The 9,305-nt window shown below is 44.3% G+C and overlaps 1 protein-coding gene across 3 annotated transcripts in view; it reads left to right on the top strand.

The window, feature by feature from the left end:
* Positions 1–763: 763 nt before the first annotated feature.
* The window catches only part of SLC16A1 (solute carrier family 16 member 1), a 53,781-nt gene continuing 45,239 nt past the window's right edge, over positions 764–9,305 (top strand). The window contains exon 1 of one of the 3 annotated variants that reach the window (XM_059138480.1): positions 764–850. The gene's annotated coding sequence lies outside the window, so the exon portion shown is untranslated. Of the gene's footprint in view, positions 851–6,452; positions 6,566–6,728; positions 6,957–9,305 lie in introns of those variants that run through there. The other 2 variants (XM_059138479.1, XM_059138477.1) reach the window with 2 other exon arrangements.

Below are 9,305 nucleotides of genomic sequence, written 5' to 3'. Positions count from 1 at the left end.
ATGCTGCACCAAAAACAGACTTACAAAACAGAGTATTTACCTTCCCTTTTGGTCTCCAGGAAAACCTCTTGGTCTGGCTCCTACTAGGCAGCTCTGTGGCAAAGGCCATTTCCTTCATATCAGTAAGGAGGGCCCTCAACATTTTTTAACTCCTCTAAGTTCAAACCCTGAAAAGCTAAACCCACAAGTGCCACTTTCTACCTATTCTATGTTCCAAGTTTTTTGGTGTGAGGACCTTCTTCCTCTATGAATGATTGATAATGAGAATCTCTTATTTAAGGAAAACTCTCCACCCTACCCAACAGAGTATAACCTTATTCTATGGCCATAAAAATAATCCTATCAGAGTACAAGAGGCATAACATCTGAACTCATGGTTTATAGGAAAGGTAAGCTGGAGGGAGAGAGGAGGCTTCACTCTTTTAACACACAGCTCAGAAGGGGGATTGGTAGCCCCTGGGTCTCACTTGGGTACAGGTGTCACTGATATTGTACAGCATGAGGCACTGTGGCAGATTACAGCTCTCAGAGGTCACCACAGACTGAGTTCATGCTTTATTTAAGGCCTATCTTGTTCATCAGTGCAGCAGCATCAAGGTCCAGTTAGAACACCCAGGTCTGGCTACCCAGGCAGGTGGATACATAAAGCCAGTCATTATGATCTAAGAGGCCTCCTTCACTGCATGCACCACTCTTCTGAGTCACATCAGGCCTGAGGTACAGCTGTTCAGGAGTTCCAACTGCCAGCTGCTGCTGTTGAGTAGGGGCCATAAGGTCCAAGTTCTCACAACGAAAGATCTCACAGCATGGAATATGGGCGCCAGGACATCCAGAACTTCCTGGAATACAGGTGATCTTAACATTAAGCTTTAAAAAACATGTCCCAATATCTCCATCCCCAACTTAGTGCCTAGAAGTGCCTTATGAACACAAGAAGTGAGCACAACTCTCCCAAATTCAGATAAGCAGGGAGTAGTTCTTCCCTACAGTGCATTTTCTGGTTTCGAAGGCAGATTTTGTGGCCAACAGCTTTTGTCAGGATTGTTTAGCCCTACAAGGGATATAAGGAAACTAGAACAGGATTTTCTTAAGTCAAGATGGCCTTCAAACTCTAGGGATTAACTCCTATGGTATTAATAGTTATAAATGACAATTTCTGCTCATGTATTTTTGGTGAGAACAAAATGAAGAATACTTCCTGATGATTCCAGAAAATATTGATTATGTGACCTTAAGTTACTTAACCTTTGTATCTGTATCTGTCTGTAAAATGGGATTATAACAGTACTTAGTTTATAGCATATTTACGTGGAGAACACGAGTTAATACGCGTAAAGTGCTTAGATCAATGCCTGGCATATAGTAAGCACTTCGTAAATCCTAGCTATCATCAATTTATCATTATTATTATTTCCAATCCCCCCCCATCTGCCTAGAATACCAAAGATGGGCAAGTAAGGAGGAAGGAAGGAGGGAGAAAAAGTAAAAGGAAGGAGCTTAGGGTTAGCCAGGGTCAAGGAGGTAGGTCTGGAAAATATGTAGGACCATGCCTAGAAGGAATGCTTGCCAGTAAAGATCCTAAATAATGATATATGTTACATAGGGCAGAGGCCAAAACTGTCTCTGTGCTGGCAGAAATAAGCAGGACATAAGCTTTTTCAGACCAGGAATGGAGTGATGATATGGGAACTGTACTGCCATATACAAATAGAGCGTTAGGCAATTTGCTTGAAACAAACTGAATTAGAGGATAAACAGGTCAAAAGGAATACTCTTGGTACTTTTTACTCACATGGATTGTTTTTGCAACCTTTAAAGTCTTTAAGTCTCTTAAGACTTTAAAGTCTTTAAGTATTAGCATGAGTTTATCATAATTTTTTAGGTCTTCCCCCAAATTTGCAGGCTTTTTAATCTCAACTTCAGACAATTATTAGAAGAAATGTAAATGTCCTTTACTATCAAAGCCATTGCAAATATTAAAAAATGCAGTAAACAATTAGTACACATAATTAGTACATGTGTAATTATAATTAGTACACATGTAATTACAATTAGCATATGTGTACTAGTAAACATAGGACAGTATGATTCCTGGAAAAACACACATTTTTTCACAAAAAAATTCTCGAAGACTTAAATAAGTAGAAAAGCAAATCTCTGGCCACCAAAACTACCAAACACACAAAAAGTTAGCAGATGGATATAATCATTTTTGACTAATTTGGCATATTGAGGAAATTATTATTGGGAGTATTTTTCTTTTCTACTAAATTGCTGAGGCTCTCTTCATCTGCAGCAGTTTGCTTTGACTGTTTTAACCAAATCATCTCTTGCCAGCAAAGAGCCAAAGAAGCTAACTGATTAGGATGCCAAACTGCAGGCTGTTGAGATACGTGAAGGGTCAAAACAGGGCAAGAAGGGCCAAGAGAAGATGGGGAGAGCTCAGGACAAGGCCTGAAATACATCTCACCAACACTGAGTTAGTCTTTCTTCAAAGGGTATCAAATTCATCTTAGATCTAGACTTGGCCCTTAGGATGCAGCAAGACTACACTGATAAAGGACATAAAATATGAGATATTCTGAATGAAAGAGTTCATTATTATTATTTTTAAAGATTATATTTTTTTAAAGATTATTTCTTTGAGAAAGAGCGCACGATTGCACGAGTGAGAGAGGGAGAGAGAATCTCAAACAGATGCCGCGCTGAGCATAGAGCCTAATGCAGGGCTTGATTTCATGACCCGAGCCAAAATCAAGAGTCAGACATTTAACTGACTGCACTGCCCAGACACCCGGGATTTTATTTTTAAGTAATCTCTACGTCCTACATGGGGCCCAAACTCACAACCCGGAGATCCAGAGTCACATGCCCCACGGACTGACTGAGCCAGCCGGGTGGCCCAAGAGTTCCCTACTTTAATTTTAGCATTGACATTATCTTCTTTATGCTAGGTATCTGCTTAGCAAACTCTTTTTTTCATACATGGTACAAAAGCAAATTTCATTTTCCATATTCCCCTTTGAGATATTACAAATTATAAATGGGGAAGTATTCTTAATCAATTAAGTATTACTGTGTTTTTAAAAAACCCCTTCTTGCTTTGTTTGGTGTTAGTGAAATGAGGATAACAGCATCTTCCACCACAGAAATGGTGGAATAATTAAGAGAATGTAAGTGAAATATTTGAATTCCAGAGAAAATACACTCTTATTATTTTTCTTTTGTAGATAAAGCAACTGGGTAACTTACTCAGCTTAAATAATAACTAATCGTTACAAATTTTCAAACTTTTTGCATTTGCATTTCTCATCCCATTACTAATTTCTGAGGTTAAAACTCTTACTTTAGAATCTTTAGAAGTTTTGCTCACTTTACAAGCTTGCCAAGAGCAGATTACCCATGGATCATTCAGTCTATCAGCCTTTAAAACAGGAAAGTGAATTTGGGGAATTTCATGCTAAAGCCGAAAGCCACTAAAGAGCATCATGCCTTCTCTGGTTTTGAGATGATTTTGAAAGACTCCGTGGTGAAACGCTTTTATCTTAAAAAACCGCACTTAGGGAGCGCATGGGTGGCTCAGTTCGCTGAGTGACCAACTCTCGATTTCGCCTCAGGTCATGATCTCAGGGTCCTGGGATCCAGCCTGTGCCCTCATTGCAGAATTGCTTGTCCCTCTTCCTCTGCTCCTCCTACTCCTTTAATCTTGCCGGTGCTCTTTCTTAAATAAATAAATAAAATCTTAAGGGCAAAAAAGGGACAGCCTTTAAAAAAAAAAAACCCAAAAGACAAACAAACAAACAAATAACAACACACTTGGTACAGTAGAAAACCTAGGGCCTGGAGAGCTGGTTCTTCTGATCATACCATTTATTAGACAAGTGGCCTCAGAATAATTAGCTCCTCTGGGCCTTAATTTCCATTCTGTTAAACTTCCTCTCAGCTCTAAATTTCGGATCCTGTGCTTACTAGTTTATTTCTTCAGTGTTTCATGAATTAATCAGGAAAAAATCTGGAGAAAACCAAGACTTCTACCTGTATTATTTCATCAGTTTTGCCAGCTCACCCATCCTATTTCTTTTTTTTTTTTTTTTAAGATTTTATTTATTTTTATTTATTTATTTGACAGACAGAGATCACAAGTAGGCAGAGAGGCAGGCAGAGAGAGAAAGAGGAGGAAGCAGGCTCCCTGCTGAGCAGAGAGCCCATGGGGGGGGGGGGGGTCGACCCCAGGACCCTGGGATCATGACCTGAACCTAAAGCAGAGGCTTTAACCCACTGAGCCATCCAGGCACCCCACCCACCCTATTTCTACTTTTAGGCTGAGAACCTTTCTCTTGCTTTTGATCTTTACCTCTTATGCACTTTATGAACAAATTATATTATTAATCACAAACACCTGTAGAGTGCTTTCCAAGATTTACCAACCCCTTCTGCAAATACTCTTACTTGATTATCTTAACAGCTCAGGCTGGTAGCTATTATATTCAGTTTACCTGGCCTGCCCAGAAGAGTTCAATGAATGAATTGTCCAAAGTGACACAGATAGTAAGTTATGGAAACAAACCTTCTGATTCCAAAGTCTATACTCTTTCCACAACACTACCGTTCCTAGTAGGAGCAGATCCAGATTTTGTGGAGCCTGAAGTTTATACAATTTTGGTGGGCATTTTCAAGAAAAGGAATACAAAATTACAATAAAGCACTAACATTATCCTGGGAACACACTGTAAGGGTTCCTCTTAGGGCCCTGCAAGGGGGTCTATTCAAGTGAAGTGCTTTTAGGATTAATTTTAAGGATTGAGTTTCATGGTTTTCCATGACTATACAATTATTTAATGCTCACTATATGCCAGACACTTAAGTAAAATACTATTTTTGTTATCATAAAAACCCTATGAGGTAGGTATTATCCTTGTTTTACAGAGCACAGAATGAGGCTTGGAGAGCAAAATAATTTGCCTAAGGATAAAGAGCTTGTAAGTGCAAAGTATCAAAACTGGAACTGAGACATGGGTTGATATTATAAATCTACGGTACTTTGTTCCTATATAAGCCTTTTTTTTTTTCGGGTTTCCTGGGAATCAACTTATTCTACCACTTCCTACTACATTTTACAGTTCTGGGCCTCATAGGCCCATGTCTGAACTAGTGCCATTTTGCCTCCCCAAATCCGTTCTCCTATCATCGACCATGAATGCTGCTACCACCCGAGCAATCCTAAAGCCCTGCTGGAATCCTCTGCATTTATTAAAGGTGAAAAGCAGTTACTACTCCTATGCACTGCCTGGCGACAGATTCTGGACAGCCTTCTGAGGTGTTGCACTATTACGGAAAACTTTCTTTTGTGTGAACCAGGCACAGTGGGTGAAGGGAAAGCACACTTTCATCTCAGAACTTGATCCCTCCTCAATCCCCACTCCTCAATCACAGTTCTTCATTTGCAACACAAAACCTTAAGGCCAACCTCACAGGGCAGGGAGAATTAAGGGCAGAGGGGGCAGGGTTGGGGCCAACAGCAAGTGGTCCTCAAATGTTGGTTGATTTCTTCTGCCTCACTCAATCCCTCCAAAGAACTTGTAAACTCCTTGAAGGCAGGAGCCTTCATACATTTTTGGTTATTTCCCAAAAGCCAACATAAGAGACACCTCATGATTATTCACCTAAACTGATAGACTCCAGTGTCTGGTCTTGCTCAAGAACCTACAATGGCTGTGAGAACAAAATCAGGCTCTGGAGTCTGACTTTGGATGTTGCTCACTTTCTCTGTGACCTCTGCAAAGTTACTTAACCTCTCTGAACCTCCACCCTTATTTGTGAAATGTTAAGAATAGTTACCTACCTCATAAGGCTATGATGGTAATTCAGGTAAACTGCTAAGTACATAATCAGTTCCTCAAAACTGCTGGCTGTATTATATCCTGCCCCCAACATTCTGTGTCCACAAAAACTTGGCCTCTGCATTCTCATTTCTCCGTGTTTCCAACATACGCCCCTCCCCGGGGACCCGTCTCACCACACTCTGACCTGCTCTGCTCTCCCGACTTCGGCGTTTAACGCCCAGCCTTCATCAAATGCCGCAGGGGACGCTCTGTATTAAGAAAGTTGCATCAGTTCTCTCCCCAAAACCACTAAAAGTGCCCAGGAGGTCGGTTCTACTACGGTTGCCTTTTTAGAGAACAGGAAACAGGCCCTGAGGGTTTGAGTGACTTCCCTGAGTTCCACGAACTCTGCTGAGGCCGCAGCCCGCGCTCTCTCCGCCCGCCCCTTCGGCCTCTTCCCGGGCCCGAGGTGGCCACGCGTCCATTCACACTCTGCCCAGTCCCTCCACTTCCAGTCGCTTCCCCGCTCCTCCCCGCGCCGGTCGCCCCCCACACCTGAGTCAGGCCCCCGGGGGTACGCCCCATCCGTCCTTGGCGGCTTTTCCCTTTTCTCTGCCAGAGACTGAGGGGGAGGCCGACACCGAAGTCCCGCACGCGTGTAGGTCACCGCGAACTCCTTGGACTGAAGACCCGAGGGCCAAGGTCCGCAGAGGAGAGCAGCAGCCCTATCGGACGCCGCAGAGGTGGGGGCGCGAGGCGCGGGTCCTGCCGGGCCGCCGGTCACGTGGCGGGGAGGGGGCGCCGGCGCGCGCCAGAGGACGGGCGGGCGCGCGCGCCTGAGAGCGTGTGGAGGCGCGAGTCGCTGTTCGGGCGTATGTATGGGGGGGGGAGGGGGCGGCGGCCGGGAGGGCCGACTCCGCCCCCTGTGCGCATGCTCGGGCCCCGGCGGATTATAAGGCAGCCCCGCGGGCCCGGCCCGACAAAGTGCTGGCGAGCTGCGACGTGACCTGCCGGCCGCGTGGGTGCCCGAGCGAGCGAACGAGGTAGCTGGCGAAGGACGCGACCTGAACCCTGGGCCCTGCGGGACTCCAGCCGTGTCACGTACACGCTTGGCGGCGCGAACCGCGCATAACGGTTAGTTGGGTAACGGCCCGCGGCGGCGCTGGGCGCGGACCCCGCGGTGCCTCTGCCGCCCTGGAGGGTGGGAGGGGGCCTCGGGACTGGGTCGCAGACCTGGGTCTCGGGGGAGGGAGGCGGCCCGGCAGGGGCATCGTGGCCGCGGGCAGCCGCGTAGCACCGGAACGCGGCGTTGGGGAAGGAGACCTTGAGGCGATGGGGACAGCGCCTTCCCTCGCCCGGAGGGGCTGCGGCCCCCTAGTCAGGTGCGGGCCACCGGCCTGGCCGGGGAGTTGGGTTTGGATGCCGGTGACCTTGGGGAAGTAGCTTTTCCCCTAGCGTTCAGGAGTCTCCTCAAGAGATGCTTTTGATTTGGAAAAGGGACGACGTGGGGCTGGCTCACGTGGTGCCTCCCCGCTCTCCTGGCCGCGTTCTGCTCGGAGGGAAGGGACGCGGGGCGGGAGTTATTTTGGACTCGTGGCATGCCCGCCCCAACCTCGGCCAGCCAATCCTTGCCCCACCTGGTGACTTGCGAGGGTGGTTTGGGGAGCCGCAGTCCCCGCAGCCAAGACGTGACTGCAGGGTTCGCGTGGACTTTGCGGAGGGAATAGTGCAGCTGGCCGACGCGGGGACTGGTGCTGACGGGGACTCTTTGTCATTCAACCTGTGGCTGCAGAATCTCGACTGGAGCGCCCTCGCGCTCCTGGTCTTGAAGGCGGCCCTGTTGGGAGGGATCTGAAGGATAGCGTTACACTTGGTCAGATGCACGCGTTTTGTTCCAAGTACATCCTTTTCTTCCACGTGCATTTTAGCATTTCATTTCTTTGTCACGACTTACTTGGTGTGACGAGCACTGACCGAAACCACTTTGTAATTATTTTCAACCAAGAAACAAACGGATTTCTGCTTGAGCCGGTTTGCACCATTTGCTTACGAGCTAGACGCCTACTGATAGCAGTAGAATGTTTACAGAGCTACTCTTTACCATAGCTAGTTTTGAAATGTTTTTTATTATTTCCTAAAAGTTATTCCGGTTTCGAAATAAAATGCGCACGTATCAGTGCCCTGATAAAACAAATGTGGGCTTAGTAACTAGTGGAATGTCGTGATAGGGTGAACTCAGTATTGTGTGCAAGTTTGGAAGAGTATGACTAGGAATTAGGCATTAATAAACAATGTCAGTGTCGTTTACCAGAACTGTGAGTGAATTAGAGACTGCGTATCTTCAGCTTTTTAGTATGGCGTTAAGTAGAGCCCATAAGTCCAAGTCTTATGCTGTGAAGTACAACTTTGCCTTAAAATTGCCATAGGAAATATCAGGAATTCAAGATATCTAGGCTTTAATACAGGTAATGGGTAAGTTTTATTTCAGAATTTAACATACTTGAGTAATTTAGAGTTTAGATAAATGCTGTTTTTTAATCGTATTGCAGTTTCTCTTATTAAATATGTAAGTCAATGGTCTGGAGAGATTTTGTGAGATTTTTATAGCTGAATAGATTTAAAGGTTTGGTTGTAAGCTTAACATAATAGGCTATAACATCCCTAAACAGATTTTTTAAAAAGGATAAAAAGGTCATAGGATGAAACCATTTGATAGTGTTTGAATAATTTTACATGTCTTTTTGTCTTCTAAATATTAATGCATATAAATAACATTAATCCTGGAAAAGATCTTAATGACTCGCTAGTCAGATTCCCTTATTTTACAGATTAGGAAATTGAAATTGGAGAAGTTAAGTGACTTAACATCTTAGATGAAAACTTGTTGTTTGTGTGGGAATTAATGTCTTTTGACTCCTGTTAATCAGATCGGCACTCTTGAGCTTTCTGTAAAATTGTTAACATGGATGTAAATTATTTTATACTAAAAATAGATATTGGAGTAGCTTTTGCCCAATTTATGTCCTTCATTCCCATTGTGTTTTCAGTCCACTTTATAATGCATCCCTATGTAGGATTTAGGTCCTTGTAAATGCCTATATGGTCAGTCTGTTTTTGAGCAGATGAAGATGGAACTTGGATGTGAGAAAAACAGACTAGAGAGTTGTGGGTATTTTTGTATTCAGCAATTTGTTATTAGCTGCGAGGCACTAAGAGACTTAGGTTTCAGCAATAAACAGGTTCTGGCCCTGTTTCTCCTGGAGTTTGTAGTTTAACTGAAGAGCAGATAGACTGGTAACAGTGGTTACTACAACTACTCTTTATAAAGAAATACTGAGTGTTATGATAGAGAAAGTACAGATTCCTGGGGAACGAAATGGTGTATTCTATACTTATGCGAAGACACCCAACCTAGTATAGAAGCAATCTGGGTAGGCTTCTGTGAGGAAATGCTACTTAACTTTTTAGACTTGACGGTTAGGA

This window comes from Mustela lutreola, chromosome 10 (genome assembly GCF_030435805.1).
Source record: "Mustela lutreola isolate mMusLut2 chromosome 10, mMusLut2.pri, whole genome shotgun sequence".
Lineage (NCBI taxonomy): Eukaryota > Metazoa > Chordata > Mammalia > Carnivora > Mustelidae > Mustela > Mustela lutreola.
The sequence above is the reverse complement of the archived record's forward strand: the minus strand, read 5'-3'. Positions and strand labels throughout refer to the sequence as shown.